Below are 15,513 nucleotides of genomic sequence, written 5' to 3'. Positions count from 1 at the left end.
TAAAGGAGGAGTTATTCAGATTCATTGCAGTGGGCGGCGGCTGCAAAACGCACCATTCTTCTTGTTTTTGCTCTGCAAAGCAGCCTTTTCAAGGGTTGGCTTGGGTGACAAAATGTCTTGTGTAGGCGTGGGTTTGTCTCCCTCTCGCTCTCTCTCCCTAAGATGTGTCCGGCATAGGCCAGGGTGCCACTCGAGGCCCAAACCAATTCTGGTTATCGCTTCTCGGCCTTTTGGCTAAGATCAAGTGTAGTCCCTTCATTGGGTTTGCCTTGGTCTTGGCTGGGAGGGGCCCGGGCTTGCACAACCGCCGGCCTCGGGGATTGTTGCGCCTTTTGGTGCTTACGTCCCCTTATGGCTGGTGGTTCCCGGGCTCGGGAGGCGATCACCTGCGGCACTGCGCTTTTGTGTGGTGGCCGATGACCGTTTTCTGAAAATTGCGGATGAAATCTCATCTGTTCTTATCAGTTTAATATCTGATACGTCCCCTATCTGGGGACCATATATTAAATGGATTTTTAGAACAGGGAGATGGAAAAAGAGCTTGCTCTGTCCACTCCACGCATTGACCTGGTATTGCAGTACCTCCAGGAACGGTGCACCCCTTCTTAACCCAGTTTCCAAAAGCAGAACTCGATTCACCTGATTCATATTAGCCCGATTAGCGAATTGAAATGAATTTTTATCTAACACACTTTTTACTTGCTTTATTCATCCAAATAGCAAACTCATCACCACTCAACTTCACCAACTCTGCTATGTCCCGTGCAGTATCTTGTTGTCAGTCTAATCTAGATCATGTGTAATTGAATGGAATAGATCCCTTTTGGACAAAGTGGAGTCAGATGCTGCAGTGACCACAGGTGTGAGAGGATCTACAATTGGCATCTGGTGTTATCTCTCTGCTTCCACTCCAAATAAAGTTACCTGTTGTTACCTGAACGTCAAATACTAAGAATGGGCGGCCTATGAAAGAATTAGTACTTTCATTAAGTATACTAAACCGGCTAATTGGGAATAGACAAACTGTAAAAAGCCCTCTGAGAAAGCCCCTCTCTAACCTTTGTTAGTAAGCTTTTCTGTAGCCTGCCTGTTGATGTATTTTCGGTTTGAACAGTGCACAACATGAAGAGACGGAACACTGGCGGCTTGTCACAATGCCCCCCGATGACATCACAATAGCGCTGCTGCCTAGAAAACAAGCTGCGCAGAAGAAGTTGTTCTTTGGGTGGGAGGGTGGGCTAGTGGAAGGAGGGGGCAATCTCTTTTTTTCCCGGGTGGTAGGGGGATGACAGGAGAAGGGAAGCGGGTGGTGAGAAAGGTACAGAGGGCAGGGTTTGGGGGCTGGGAAGGAAAGGGAAAAGATTAGGGTTTGGGGATGATGAAAGGGCTTTCTACGGGTAAGGATGGCAAAGGGTGGCAGTGACGGAAAGTCAGGCAACCTGTCCTGTCCGTCTTTTTGTATCGTGAATTGGAAAGACTGCAAGGGGGAGGGGAGTTGCTTGCGCCCTAAAGGAGGAGTTATTCAGATTCATTGCAGTGGGCGGCGGCTGCAAAACGCACCATTCTTCTTGTTTTTGCTCTGCAAAGCAGCCTTTTCAAGGGTTGGCTTGGGTGACAAAATGTCTTGTGTAGGCGTGGGTTTGTCTCCCTCTCGCTCTCTCTCCCTAAGATGTGTCCGGCATAGGCCAGGGTGCCACTCGAGGCCCAAACCAATTCTGGTTATCGCTTCTCAGCCTTTTGGCTAAGATCAAGTGTAGTATCTGTTCTTATCAGTTTAATATCTGATACGTCCCCTATCTGGGGACCATATATTAAATGGATTTTTAGAACAGGGAGATGGAAAAAGAGCTTGCTCTGTCCACTCCACGCATTGACCTGGTATTGCAGTACCTCCAGGAACGGTGCACCCCTTCTTAACCCAGTTTCCAAAAGCAGAACTCGATTCACCTGATTCATATTAGCCCGATTAGCGAATTGAAATGAATTTTTATCTAACACACTTTTTACTTGCTTTATTCATCCAAATAGCAAACTCATCACCACTCAACTTCACCAACTCTGCTATGTCCCGTGCAGTATCTTGTTGTCAGTCTAATCTAGATCATGTGTAATTGAATGGAATAGATCCCTTTTGGACAAAGTGGAGTCAGATGCTGCAGTGACCACAGGTGTGAGAGGATCTACAATTGGCATCTGGTGTTATCTCTCTGCTTCCACTCCAAATAAAGTTACCTGTTGTTACCTGAACGTCAAATACTAAGAATGGGCGGCCTATGAAAGAATTAGTACTTTCATTAAGTATACTAAACCGGCTAATTGGGAATAGACAAACTGTAAAAAGCCCTCTGAGAAAGCCCCTCTCTAACCTTTGTTAGTAAGCTTTTCTGTAGCCTGCCTGTTGATGTATTTTCGGTTTGAACAGTGCACAACATGAAGAGACGGAACACTGGCGGCTTGTCACAATGCCCCCCGATGACATCACAATAGCGCTGCTGCCTAGAAAACAAGCTGCGCAGAAGAAGTTGTTCTTTGGGTGGGAGGGTGGGCTAGTGGAAGGAGGGGGCAATCTCTTTTTTTCCCGGGTGGTAGGGGGATGACAGGAGAAGGGAAGCGGGTGGTGAGAAAGGTACAGAGGGCAGGGTTTGGGGGCTGGGAAGGAAAGGGAAAAGATTAGGGTTTGGGGATGATGAAAGGGCTTTCTACGGGTAAGGATGGCAAAGGGTGGCAGTGACGGAAAGTCAGGCAACCTGTCCTGTCCGTCTTTTTGTATCGTGAATTGGAAAGACTGCAAGGGGGAGGGGAGTTGCTTGCGCCCTAAAGGAGGAGTTATTCAGATTCATTGCAGTGGGCGGCGGCTGCAAAACGCACCATTCTTCTTGTTTTTGCTCTGCAAAGCAGCCTTTTCAAGGGTTGGCTTGGGTGACAAAATGTCTTGTGTAGGCGTGGGTTTGTCTCCCTCTCGCTCTCTCTCCCTAAGATGTGTCCGGCATAGGCCAGGGTGCCACTCGAGGCCCAAACCAATTCTGGTTATCGCTTCTCGGCCTTTTGGCTAAGATCAAGTGTAGTATCTGTTCTTATCAGTTTAATATCTGATACGTCCCCTATCTGGGGACCATATATTAAATGGATTTTTAGAACAGGGAGATGGAAAAAGAGCTTGCTCTGTCCACTCCACGCATTGACCTGGTATTGCAGTACCTCCAGGAACGGTGCACCCCTTCTTAACCCAGTTTCCAAAAGCAGAACTCGATTCACCTGATTCATATTAGCCCGATTAGCGAATTGAAATTAATTTTTATCTAACACACTTTTTACTTGCTTTATTCATCCAAATAGCAAACTCATCACCACTCAACTTCACCAACTCTGCTATGTCCCGTGCAGTATCTTGTTGTCAGTCTAATCTAGATCATGTGTAATTGAATGGAATAGATCCCTTTTGGACAAAGTGGAGTCAGATGCTGCAGTGACCACAGGTGTGAGAGGATCTACAATTGGCATCTGGTGTTATCTCTCTGCTTCCACTCCAAATAAAGTTACCTGTTGTTACCTGAACGTCAAATACTAAGAATGGGCGGCCTATGAAAGAATTAGTACTTTCATTAAGTATACTAAACCGGCTAATTGGGAATAGACAAACTGTAAAAAGCCCTCTGAGAAAGCCCCTCTCTAACCTTTGTTAGTAAGCTTTTCTGTAGCCTGCCTGTTGATGTATTTTCGGTTTGAACAGTGCACAACATGAAGAGACGGAACACTGGCGGCTTGTCACAATGCCCCCCGATGACATCACAATAGCGCTGCTGCCTAGAAAACAAGCTGCGCAGAAGAAGTTGTTCTTTGGGTGGGAGGGTGGGCTAGTGGAAGGAGGGGGCAATCTCTTTTTTTCCCGGGTGGTAGGGGGATGACAGGAGAAGGGAAGCGGGTGGTGAGAAAGGTACAGAGGGCAGGGTTTGGGGGCTGGGAAGGAAAGGGAAAAGATTAGGGTTTGGGGATGATGAAAGGGCTTTCTACGGGTAAGGATGGCAAAGGGTGGCAGTGACGGAAAGTCAGGCAACCTGTCCTGTCCGTCTTTTTGTATCGTGAATTGGAAAGACTGCAAGGGGGAGGGGAGTTGCTTGCGCCCTAAAGGAGGAGTTATTCAGATTCATTGCAGTGGGCGGCGGCTGCAAAACGCACCATTCTTCTTGTTTTTGCTCTGCAAAGCAGCCTTTTCAAGGGTTGGCTTGGGTGACAAAATGTCTTGTGTAGGCGTGGGTTTGTCTCCCTCTCGCTCTCTCTCCCTAAGATGTGTCCGGCATAGGCCAGGGTGCCACTCGAGGCCCAAACCAATTCTGGTTATCGCTTCTCGGCCTTTTGGCTAAGATCAAGTGTAGTATCTGTTCTTATCAGTTTAATATCTGATACGTCCCCTATCTGGGGACCATATATTAAATGGATTTTTAGAACAGGGAGATGGAAAAAGAGCTTGCTCTGTCCACTCCACGCATTGACCTGGTATTGCAGTACCTCCAGGAACGGTGCACCCCTTCTTAACCCAGTTTCCAAAAGCAGAACTCGATTCACCTGATTCATATTAGCCCGATTAGCGAATTGAAATGAATTTTTATCTAACACACTTTTTACTTGCTTTATTCATCCAAATAGCAAACTCATCACCACTCAACTTCACCAACTCTGCTATGTCCCGTGCAGTATCTTGTTGTCAGTCTAATCTAGATCATGTGTAATTGAATGGAATAGATCCCTTTTGGACAAAGTGGAGTCAGATGCTGCAGTGACCACAGGTGTGAGAGGATCTACAATTGGCATCTGGTGTTATCTCTCTGCTTCCACTCCAAATAAAGTTACCTGTTGTTACCTGAACGTCAAATACTAAGAATGGGCGGCCTATGAAAGAATTAGTACTTTCATTAAGTATACTAAACCGGCTAATTGGGAATAGACAAACTGTAAAAAGCCCTCTGAGAAAGCCCCTCTCTAACCTTTGTTAGTAAGCTTTTCTGTAGCCTGCCTGTTGATGTATTTTCGGTTTGAACAGTGCACAACATGAAGAGACGGAACACTGGCGGCTTGTCACAATGCCCCCCGATGACATCACAATAGCGCTGCTGCCTAGAAAACAAGCTGCGCAGAAGAAGTTGTTCTTTGGGTGGGAGGGTGGGCTAGTGGAAGGAGGGGGCAATCTCTTTTTTTCCCGGGTGGTAGGGGGATGACAGGAGAAGGGAAGCGGGTGGTGAGAAAGGTACAGAGGGCAGGGTTTGGGGGCTGGGAAGGAAAGGGAAAAGATTAGGGTTTGGGGATGATGAAAGGGCTTTCTACGGGTAAGGATGGCAAAGGGTGGCAGTGACGGAAAGTCAGGCAACCTGTCCTGTCCGTCTTTTTGTATCGTGAATTGGAAAGACTGCAAGGGGGAGGGGAGTTGCTTGCGCCCTAAAGGAGGAGTTATTCAGATTCATTGCAGTGGGCGGCGGCTGCAAAACGCACCATTCTTCTTGTTTTTGCTCTGCAAAGCAGCCTTTTCAAGGGTTGGCTTGGGTGACAAAATGTCTTGTGTAGGCGTGGGTTTGTCTCCCTCTCGCTCTCTCTCCCTAAGATGTGTCCGGCATAGGCCAGGGTGCCACTCGAGGCCCAAACCAATTCTGGTTATCGCTTCTCGGCCTTTTGGCTAAGATCAAGTGTAGTATCTGTTCTTATCAGTTTAATATCTGATACGTCCCCTATCTGGGGACCATATATTAAATGGATTTTTAGAACAGGGAGATGGAAAAAGAGCTTGCTCTGTCCACTCCACGCATTGACCTGGTATTGCAGTACCTCCAGGAACGGTGCACCCCTTCTTAACCCAGTTTCCAAAAGCAGAACTCGATTCACCTGATTCATATTAGCCCGATTAGCGAATTGAAATGAATTTTTATCTAACACACTTTTTACTTGCTTTATTCATCCAAATAGCAAACTCATCACCACTCAACTTCACCAACTCTGCTATGTCCCGTGCAGTATCTTGTTGTCAGTCTAATCTAGATCATGTGTAATTGAATGGAATAGATCCCTTTTGGACAAAGTGGAGTCAGATGCTGCAGTGACCACAGGTGTGAGAGGATCTACAATTGGCATCTGGTGTTATCTCTCTGCTTCCACTCCAAATAAAGTTACCTGTTGTTACCTGAACGTCAAATACTAAGAATGGGCGGCCTATGAAAGAATTAGTACTTTCATTAAGTATACTAAACCGGCTAATTGGGAATAGACAAACTGTAAAAAGCCCTCTGAGAAAGCCCCTCTCTAACCTTTGTTAGTAAGCTTTTCTGTAGCCTGCCTGTTGATGTATTTTCGGTTTGAACAGTGCACAACATGAAGAGACGGAACACTGGCGGCTTGTCACAATGCCCCCCGATGACATCACAATAGCGCTGCTGCCTAGAAAACAAGCTGCGCAGAAGAAGTTGTTCTTTGGGTGGGAGGGTGGGCTAGTGGAAGGAGGGGGCAATCTCTTTTTTTCCCGGGTGGTAGGGGGATGACAGGAGAAGGGAAGCGGGTGGTGAGAAAGGTACAGAGGGCAGGGTTTGGGGGCTGGGAAGGAAAGGGAAAAGATTAGGGTTTGGGGATGATGAAAGGGCTTTCTACGGGTAAGGATGGCAAAGGGTGGCAGTGACGGAAAGTCAGGCAACCTGTCCTGTCCGTCTTTTTGTATCGTGAATTGGAAAGACTGCAAGGGGGAGGGGAGTTGCTTGCGCCCTAAAGGAGGAGTTATTCAGATTCATTGCAGTGGGCGGCGGCTGCAAAACGCACCATTCTTCTTGTTTTTGCTCTGCAAAGCAGCCTTTTCAAGGGTTGGCTTGGGTGACAAAATGTCTTGTGTAGGCGTGGGTTTGTCTCCCTCTCGCTCTCTCTCCCTAAGATGTGTCCGGCATAGGCCAGGGTGCCACTCGAGGCCCAAACCAATTCTGGTTATCGCTTCTCGGCCTTTTGGCTAAGATCAAGTGTAGTATCTGTTCTTATCAGTTTAATATCTGATACGTCCCCTATCTGGGGACCATATATTAAATGGATTTTTAGAACAGGGAGATGGAAAAAGAGCTTGCTCTGTCCACTCCACGCATTGACCTGGTATTGCAGTACCTCCAGGAACGGTGCACCCCTTCTTAACCCAGTTTCCAAAAGCAGAACTCGATTCACCTGATTCATATTAGCCCGATTAGCGAATTGAAATGAATTTTTATCTAACACACTTTTTACTTGCTTTATTCATCCAAATAGCAAACTCATCACCACTCAACTTCACCAACTCTGCTATGTCCCGTGCAGTATCTTGTTGTCAGTCTAATCTAGATCATGTGTAATTGAATGGAATAGATCCCTTTTGGACAAAGTGGAGTCAGATGCTGCAGTGACCACAGGTGTGAGAGGATCTACAATTGGCATCTGGTGTTATCTCTCTGCTTCCACTCCAAATAAAGTTACCTGTTGTTACCTGAACGTCAAATACTAAGAATGGGCGGCCTATGAAAGAATTAGTACTTTCATTAAGTATACTAAACCGGCTAATTGGGAATAGACAAACTGTAAAAAGCCCTCTGAGAAAGCCCCTCTCTAACCTTTGTTAGTAAGCTTTTCTGTAGCCTGCCTGTTGATGTATTTTCGGTTTGAACAGTGCACAACATGAAGAGACGGAACACTGGCGGCTTGTCACAATGCCCCCCGATGACATCACAATAGCGCTGCTGCCTAGAAAACAAGCTGCGCAGAAGAAGTTGTTCTTTGGGTGGGAGGGTGGGCTAGTGGAAGGAGGGGGCAATCTCTTTTTTTCCCGGGTGGTAGGGGGATGACAGGAGAAGGGAAGCGGGTGGTGAGAAAAATACAGAGGGCAGGGTTTGGGGGCTGGGAAGGAAAGGGAAAAGATTAGGGTTTGGGGATGATGAAAGGGCTTTCTACGGGTAAGGATGGCAAAGGGTGGCAGTGACGGAAAGTCAGGCAACCTGTCCTGTCCGTCTTTTTGTATCGTGAATTGGAAAGACTGCAAGGGGGAGGGGAGTTGCTTGCGCCCTAAAGGAGGAGTTATTCAGATTCATTGCAGTGGGCGGCGGCTGCAAAACGCACCATTCTTCTTGTTTTTGCTCTGCAAAGCAGCCTTTTCAAGGGTTGGCTTGGGTGACAAAATGTCTTGTGTAGGCGTGGGTTTGTCTCCCTCTCGCTCTCTCTCCCTAAGATGTGTCCGGCATAGGCCAGGGTGCCACTCGAGGCCCAAACCAATTCTGGTTATCGCTTCTCGGCCTTTTGGCTAAGATCAAGCGTAGTTTGGGAGGGTACTACCTTGGTTGGTGCTGAAAGGTGCCAGGGTATTGCACGACTGCTGGCCTTGGGGGAGTGTGCATCGTAGGATGTCATAGCCCTCTTGTGACGGACAGTTACCTGGGCAACGAGAGGCGGTCACTTTATTATTTTCAAACTCATCCTTCAAAAAAAAAAAAAAAAAAAAAAATCTGTTCTTATCAGTTTAATATCTGATACGTCCCCTATCTGGGGACCATATATTAAATGGATTTTTAGAACAGGGAGATGGAAAAAGAGCTTGCTCTGTCCACTCCACGCATTGACCTGGTATTGCAGTACCTCCAGGAACGGTGCACCCCTTCTTAACCCAGTTTCCAAAAGCAGAACTCGATTCACCTGATTCATATTAGCCCGATTAGCGAATTGAAATGAATTTTTATCTAACACACTTTTTACTTGCTTTATTCATCCAAATAGCAAACTCATCACCACTCAACTTCACCAACTCTGCTATGTCCCGTGCAGTATCTTGTTGTCAGTCTAATCTAGATCATGTGTAATTGAATGGAATAGATCCCTTTTGGACAAAGTGGAGTCAGATGCTGCAGTGACCACAGGTGTGAGAGGATCTACAATTGGCATCTGGTGTTATCTCTCTGCTTCCACTCCAAATAAAGTTACCTGTTGTTACCTGAACGTCAAATACTAAGAATGGGCGGCCTATGAAAGAATTAGTACTTTCATTAAGTATACTAAACCGGCTAATTGGGAATAGACAAACTGTAAAAAGCCCTCTGAGAAAGCCCCTCTCTAACCTTTGTTAGTAAGCTTTTCTGTAGCCTGCCTGTTGATGTATTTTCGGTTTGAACAGTGCACAACATGAAGAGACGGAACACTGGCGGCTTGTCACAATGCCCCCCGATGACATCACAATAGCGCTGCTGCCTAGAAAACAAGCTGCGCAGAAGAAGTTGTTCTTTGGGTGGGAGGGTGGGCTAGTGGAAGGAGGGGGCAATCTCTTTTTTTCCCGGGTGGTAGGGGGATGACAGGAGAAGGGAAGCGGGTGGTGAGAAAGGTACAGAGGGCAGGGTTTGGGGGCTGGGAAGGAAAGGGAAAAGATTAGGGTTTGGGGATGATGAAAGGGCTTTCTACGGGTAAGGATGGCAAAGGGTGGCAGTGACGGAAAGTCAGGCAACCTGTCCTGTCCGTCTTTTTGTATCGTGAATTGGAAAGACTGCAAGGGGGAGGGGAGTTGCTTGCGCCCTAAAGGAGGAGTTATTCAGATTCATTGCAGTGGGCGGCGGCTGCAAAACGCACCATTCTTCTTGTTTTTGCTCTGCAAAGCAGCCTTTTCAAGGGTTGGCTTGGGTGACAAAATGTCTTGTGTAGGCGTGGGTTTGTCTCCCTCTCGCTCTCTCTCCCTAAGATGTGTCCGGCATAGGCCAGGGTGCCACTCGAGGCCCAAACCAATTCTGGTTATCGCTTCTCGGCCTTTTGGCTAAGATCAAGTGTAGTATCTGTTCTTATCAGTTTAATATCTGATACGTCCCCTATCTGGGGACCATATATTAAATGGATTTTTAGAACAGGGAGATGGAAAAAGAGCTTGCTCTGTCCACTCCACGCATTGACCTGGTATTGCAGTACCTCCAGGAACGGTGCACCCCTTCTTAACCCAGTTTCCAAAAGCAGAACTCGATTCACCTGATTCATATTAGCCCGATTAGCGAATTGAAATGAATTTTTATCTAACACACTTTTTACTTGCTTTATTCATCCAAATAGCAAACTCATCACCACTCAACTTCACCAACTCTGCTATGTCCCGTGCAGTATCTTGTTGTCAGTCTAATCTAGATCATGTGTAATTGAATGGAATAGATCCCTTTTGGACAAAGTGGAGTCAGATGCTGCAGTGACCACAGGTGTGAGAGGATCTACAATTGGCATCTGGTGTTATCTCTCTGCTTCCACTCCAAATAAAGTTACCTGTTGTTACCTGAACGTCAAATACTAAGAATGGGCGGCCTATGAAAGAATTAGTACTTTCATTAAGTATACTAAACCGGCTAATTGGGAATAGACAAACTGTAAAAAGCCCTCTGAGAAAGCCCCTCTCTAACCTTTGTTAGTAAGCTTTTCTGTAGCCTGCCTGTTGATGTATTTTCGGTTTGAACAGTGCACAACATGAAGAGACGGAACACTGGCGGCTTGTCACAATGCCCCCCGATGACATCACAATAGCGCTGCTGCCTAGAAAACAAGCTGCGCAGAAGAAGTTGTTCTTTGGGTGGGAGGGTGGGCTAGTGGAAGGAGGGGGCAATCTCTTTTTTTCCCGGGTGGTAGGGGGATGACAGGAGAAGGGAAGCGGGTGGTGAGAAAGGTACAGAGGGCAGGGTTTGGGGGCTGGGAAGGAAAGGGAAAAGATTAGGGTTTGGGGATGATGAAAGGGCTTTCTACGGGTAAGGATGGCAAAGGGTGGCAGTGACGGAAAGTCAGGCAACCTGTCCTGTCCGTCTTTTTGTATCGTGAATTGGAAAGACTGCAAGGGGGAGGGGAGTTGCTTGCGCCCTAAAGGAGGAGTTATTCAGATTCATTGCAGTGGGCGGCGGCTGCAAAACGCACCATTCTTCTTGTTTTTGCTCTGCAAAGCAGCCTTTTCAAGGGTTGGCTTGGGTGACAAAATGTCTTGTGTAGGCGTGGGTTTGTCTCCCTCTCGCTCTCTCTCCCTAAGATGTGTCCGGCATAGGCCAGGGTGCCACTCGAGGCCCAAACCAATTCTGGTTATCGCTTCTCGGCCTTTTGGCTAAGATCAAGTGTAGTATCTGTTCTTATCAGTTTAATATCTGATACGTCCCCTATCTGGGGACCATATATTAAATGGATTTTTAGAACAGGGAGATGGAAAAAGAGCTTGCTCTGTCCACTCCACGCATTGACCTGGTATTGCAGTACCTCCAGGAACGGTGCACCACTTCTTAACCCAGTTTCCAAAAGCAGAACTCGATTCACCTGATTCATATTAGCCCGATTAGCGAATTGAAATGAATTTTTATCTAACACACTTTTTACTTGCTTTATTCATCCAAATAGCAAACTCATCACCACTCAACTTCACCAACTCTGCTATGTCCCGTGCAGTATCTTGTTGTCAGTCTAATCTAGATCATGTGTAATTGAATGGAATAGATCCCTTTTGGACAAAGTGGAGTCAGATGCTGCAGTGACCACAGGTGTGAGAGGATCTACAATTGGCATCTGGTGTTATCTCTCTGCTTCCACTCCAAATAAAGTTACCTGTTGTTACCTGAACGTCAAATACTAAGAATGGGCGGCCTATGAAAGAATTAGTACTTTCATTAAGTATACTAAACCGGCTAATTGGGAATAGACAAACTGTAAAAAGCCCTCTGAGAAAGCCCCTCTCTAACCTTTGTTAGTAAGCTTTTCTGTAGCCTGCCTGTTGATGTATTTTCGGTTTGAACAGTGCACAACATGAAGAGACGGAACACTGGCGGCTTGTCACAATGCCCCCCGATGACATCACAATAGCGCTGCTGCCTAGAAAACAAGCTGCGCAGAAGAAGTTGTTCTTTGGGTGGGAGGGTGGGCTAGTGGAAGGAGGGGGCAATCTCTTTTTTTCCCGGGTGGTAGGGGGATGACAGGAGAAGGGAAGCGGGTGGTGAGAAAGGTACAGAGGGCAGGGTTTGGGGGCTGGGAAGGAAAGGGAAAAGATTAGGGTTTGGGGATGATGAAAGGGCTTTCTACGGGTAAGGATGGCAAAGGGTGGCAGTGACGGAAAGTCAGGCAACCTGTCCTGTCCGTCTTTTTGTATCGTGAATTGGAAAGACTGCAAGGGGGAGGGGAGTTGCTTGCGCCCTAAAGGAGGAGTTATTCAGATTCATTGCAGTGGGCGGCGGCTGCAAAACGCACCATTCTTCTTGTTTTTGCTCTGCAAAGCAGCCTTTTCAAGGGTTGGCTTGGGTGACAAAATGTCTTGTGTAGGCGTGGGTTTGTCTCCCTCTCGCTCTCTCTCCCTAAGATGTGTCCGGCATAGGCCAGGGTGCCACTCGAGGCCCAAACCAATTCTGGTTATCGCTTCTCGGCCTTTTGGCTAAGATCAAGTGTAGTATCTGTTCTTATCAGTTTAATATCTGATACGTCCCCTATCTGGGGACCATATATTAAATGGATTTTTAGAACAGGGAGATGGAAAAAGAGCTTGCTCTGTCCACTCCACGCATTGACCTGGTATTGCAGTACCTCCAGGAACGGTGCACCCCTTCTTAACCCAGTTTCCAAAAGCAGAACTCGATTCACCTGATTCATATTAGCCCGATTAGCGAATTGAAATGAATTTTTATCTAACACACTTTTTACTTGCTTTATTCATCCAAATAGCAAACTCATCACCACTCAACTTCACCAACTCTGCTATGTCCCGTGCAGTATCTTGTTGTCAGTCTAATCTAGATCATGTGTAATTGAATGGAATAGATCCCTTTTGGACAAAGTGGAGTCAGATGCTGCAGTGACCACAGGTGTGAGAGGATCTACAATTGGCATCTGGTGTTATCTCTCTGCTTCCACTCCAAATAAAGTTACCTGTTGTTACCTGAACGTCAAATACTAAGAATGGGCGGCCTATGAAAGAATTAGTACTTTCATTAAGTATACTAAACCGGCTAATTGGGAATAGACAAACTGTAAAAAGCCCTCTGAGAAAGCCCCTCTCTAACCTTTGTTAGTAAGCTTTTCTGTAGCCTGCCTGTTGATGTATTTTCGGTTTGAACAGTGCACAACATGAAGAGACGGAACACTGGCGGCTTGTCACAATGCCCCCCGATGACATCACAATAGCGCTGCTGCCTAGAAAACAAGCTGCGCAGAAGAAGTTGTTCTTTGGGTGGGAGGGTGGGCTAGTGGAAGGAGGGGGCAATCTCTTTTTTTCCCGGGTGGTAGGGGGATGACAGGAGAAGGGAAGCGGGTGGTGAGAAAGGTACAGAGGGCAGGGTTTGGGGGCTGGGAAGGAAAGGGAAAAGATTAGGGTTTGGGGATGATGAAAGGGCTTTCTACGGGTAAGGATGGCAAAGGGTGGCAGTGACGGAAAGTCAGGCAACCTGTCCTGTCCGTCTTTTTGTATCGTGAATTGGAAAGACTGCAAGGGGGAGGGGAGTTGCTTGCGCCCTAAAGGAGGAGTTATTCAGATTCATTGCAGTGGGCGGCGGCTGCAAAACGCACCATTCTTCTTGTTTTTGCTCTGCAAAGCAGCCTTTTCAAGGGTTGGCTTGGGTGACAAAATGTCTTGTGTAGGCGTGGGTTTGTCTCCCTCTCGCTCTCTCTCCCTAAGATGTGTCCGGCATAGGCCAGGGTGCCACTCGAGGCCCAAACCAATTCTGGTTATCGCTTCTCGGCCTTTTGGCTAAGATCAAGTGTAGTATCTGTTCTTATCAGTTTAATATCTGATACGTCCCCTATCTGGGGACCATATATTAAATGGATTTTTAGAACAGGGAGATGGAAAAAGAGCTTGCTCTGTCCACTCCACGCATTGACCTGGTATTGCAGTACCTCCAGGAACGGTGCACCCCTTCTTAACCCAGTTTCCAAAAGCAGAACTCGATTCACCTGATTCATATTAGCCCGATTAGCGAATTGAAATGAATTTTTATCTAACACACTTTTTACTTGCTTTATTCATCCAAATAGCAAACTCATCACCACTCAACTTCACCAACTCTGCTATGTCCCGTGCAGTATCTTGTTGTCAGTCTAATCTAGATCATGTGTAATTGAATGGAATAGATCCCTTTTGGACAAAGTGGAGTCAGATGCTGCAGTGACCACAGGTGTGAGAGGATCTACAATTGGCATCTGGTGTTATCTCTCTGCTTCCACTCCAAATAAAGTTACCTGTTGTTACCTGAACGTCAAATACTAAGAATGGGCGGCCTATGAAAGAATTAGTACTTTCATTAAGTATACTAAACCGGCTAATTGGGAATAGACAAACTGTAAAAAGCCCTCTGAGAAAGCCCCTCTCTAACCTTTGTTAGTAAGCTTTTCTGTAGCCTGCCTGTTGATGTATTTTCGGTTTGAACAGTGCACAACATGAAGAGACGGAACACTGGCGGCTTGTCACAATGCCCCCCGATGACATCACAATAGCGCTGCTGCCTAGAAAACAAGCTGCGCAGAAGAAGTTGTTCTTTGGGTGGGAGGGTGGGCTAGTGGAAGGAGGGGGCAATCTCTTTTTTTCCCGGGTGGTAGGGGGATGACAGGAGAAGGGAAGCGGGTGGTGAGAAAGGTACAGAGGGCAGGGTTTGGGGGCTGGGAAGGAAAGGGAAAAGATTAGGGTTTGGGGATGATGAAAGGGCTTTCTACGGGTAAGGATGGCAAAGGGTGGCAGTGACGGAAAGTCAGGCAACCTGTCCTGTCCGTCTTTTTGTATCGTGAATTGGAAAGACTGCAAGGGGGAGGGGAGTTGCTTGCGCCCTAAAGGAGGAGTTATTCAGATTCATTGCAGTGGGCGGCGGCTGCAAAACGCACCATTCTTCTTGTTTTTGCTCTGCAAAGCAGCCTTTTCAAGGGTTGGCTTGGGTGACAAAATGTCTTGTGTAGGCGTGGGTTTGTCTCCCTCTCGCTCTCTCTCCCTAAGATGTGTCCGGCATAGGCCAGGGTGCCACTCGAGGCCCAAACCAATTCTGGTTATCGCTTCTCGGCCTTTTGGCTAAGATCAAGTGTAGTATCTGTTCTTATCAGTTTAATATCTGATACGTCCCCTATCTGGGGACCATATATTAAATGGATTTTTAGAACAGGGAGATGGAAAAAGAGCTTGCTCTGTCCACTCCACGCATTGACCTGGTATTGCAGTACCTCCAGGAACGGTGCACCCCTTCTTAACCCAGTTTCCAAAAGCAGAACTCGATTCACCTGATTCATATTAGCCCGATTAGCGAATTGAAATGAATTTTTATCTAACACACTTTTTACTTGCTTTATTCATCCAAATAGCAAACTCATCACCACTCAACTTCACCAACTCTGCTATGTCCCGTGCAGTATCTTGTTGTCAGTCTAATCTAGATCATGTGTAATTGAATGGAATAGATCCCTTTTGGACAAAGTGGAGTCAGATGCTGCAGTGACCACAGGTGTGAGAGGATCTACAATTGGCATCTGGTGTTATCTCTCTGCTTCCACTCCAAATAAAGTTACCTGTTGTTACCTGAACGT

The 15,513-nt window shown here is 46.7% G+C and overlaps 12 non-coding genes across 12 annotated transcripts; all 12 read left to right on the top strand.

Annotated features, from left to right (window-relative positions):
• The first annotated feature begins 419 nt into the window (after positions 1–419).
• Positions 420–604, top strand: LOC142262878 (U2 spliceosomal RNA). Its single transcript, XR_012730140.1, has one exon. It is a non-coding gene; the product is annotated as a U2 spliceosomal RNA (small nuclear RNA).
• Positions 605–1,721: 1,117 nt separating this feature from the next.
• LOC142262853 (U2 spliceosomal RNA) lies at positions 1,722–1,912 on the top strand. The gene has a single exon (XR_012730119.1). It is a non-coding gene; the product is annotated as a U2 spliceosomal RNA (small nuclear RNA).
• A 1,117-nt stretch (positions 1,913–3,029) lies between these two features.
• On the top strand, positions 3,030–3,220 carry LOC142262776 (U2 spliceosomal RNA). The gene has a single exon (XR_012730049.1). It is a non-coding gene; the product is annotated as a U2 spliceosomal RNA (small nuclear RNA).
• Positions 3,221–4,337: 1,117 nt separating this feature from the next.
• Positions 4,338–4,528, top strand: LOC142262775 (U2 spliceosomal RNA). Its single transcript, XR_012730048.1, has one exon. It is a non-coding gene; the product is annotated as a U2 spliceosomal RNA (small nuclear RNA).
• Positions 4,529–5,645: 1,117 nt separating this feature from the next.
• LOC142262773 (U2 spliceosomal RNA) lies at positions 5,646–5,836 on the top strand. The gene has a single exon (XR_012730046.1). It is a non-coding gene; the product is annotated as a U2 spliceosomal RNA (small nuclear RNA).
• Positions 5,837–6,953: 1,117 nt separating this feature from the next.
• Positions 6,954–7,144, top strand: LOC142262772 (U2 spliceosomal RNA). The gene has a single exon (XR_012730045.1). It is a non-coding gene; the product is annotated as a U2 spliceosomal RNA (small nuclear RNA).
• Positions 7,145–8,437: 1,293 nt separating this feature from the next.
• Positions 8,438–8,635, top strand: LOC142262881 (U2 spliceosomal RNA). The gene has a single exon (XR_012730143.1). It is a non-coding gene; the product is annotated as a U2 spliceosomal RNA (small nuclear RNA).
• A 1,117-nt stretch (positions 8,636–9,752) lies between these two features.
• LOC142262770 (U2 spliceosomal RNA) lies at positions 9,753–9,943 on the top strand. Its single transcript, XR_012730044.1, has one exon. It is a non-coding gene; the product is annotated as a U2 spliceosomal RNA (small nuclear RNA).
• A 1,117-nt stretch (positions 9,944–11,060) lies between these two features.
• LOC142262852 (U2 spliceosomal RNA) lies at positions 11,061–11,251 on the top strand. The gene has a single exon (XR_012730118.1). It is a non-coding gene; the product is annotated as a U2 spliceosomal RNA (small nuclear RNA).
• Positions 11,252–12,368: 1,117 nt separating this feature from the next.
• On the top strand, positions 12,369–12,559 carry LOC142262769 (U2 spliceosomal RNA). Its single transcript, XR_012730043.1, has one exon. It is a non-coding gene; the product is annotated as a U2 spliceosomal RNA (small nuclear RNA).
• Positions 12,560–13,676: 1,117 nt separating this feature from the next.
• On the top strand, positions 13,677–13,867 carry LOC142262768 (U2 spliceosomal RNA). Its single transcript, XR_012730042.1, has one exon. It is a non-coding gene; the product is annotated as a U2 spliceosomal RNA (small nuclear RNA).
• Positions 13,868–14,984: 1,117 nt separating this feature from the next.
• On the top strand, positions 14,985–15,175 carry LOC142262939 (U2 spliceosomal RNA). The gene has a single exon (XR_012730185.1). It is a non-coding gene; the product is annotated as a U2 spliceosomal RNA (small nuclear RNA).
• Positions 15,176–15,513: the final 338 nt, after the last annotated feature.

This window comes from Anomaloglossus baeobatrachus, unplaced genomic scaffold, assembly GCF_048569485.1.
Source record: "Anomaloglossus baeobatrachus isolate aAnoBae1 unplaced genomic scaffold, aAnoBae1.hap1 Scaffold_2531, whole genome shotgun sequence".
NCBI classification, from domain to species: Eukaryota; Metazoa; Chordata; class Amphibia; order Anura; family Aromobatidae; genus Anomaloglossus; species Anomaloglossus baeobatrachus.
This window is presented reverse-complemented; position numbering and strand designations above follow the sequence as displayed.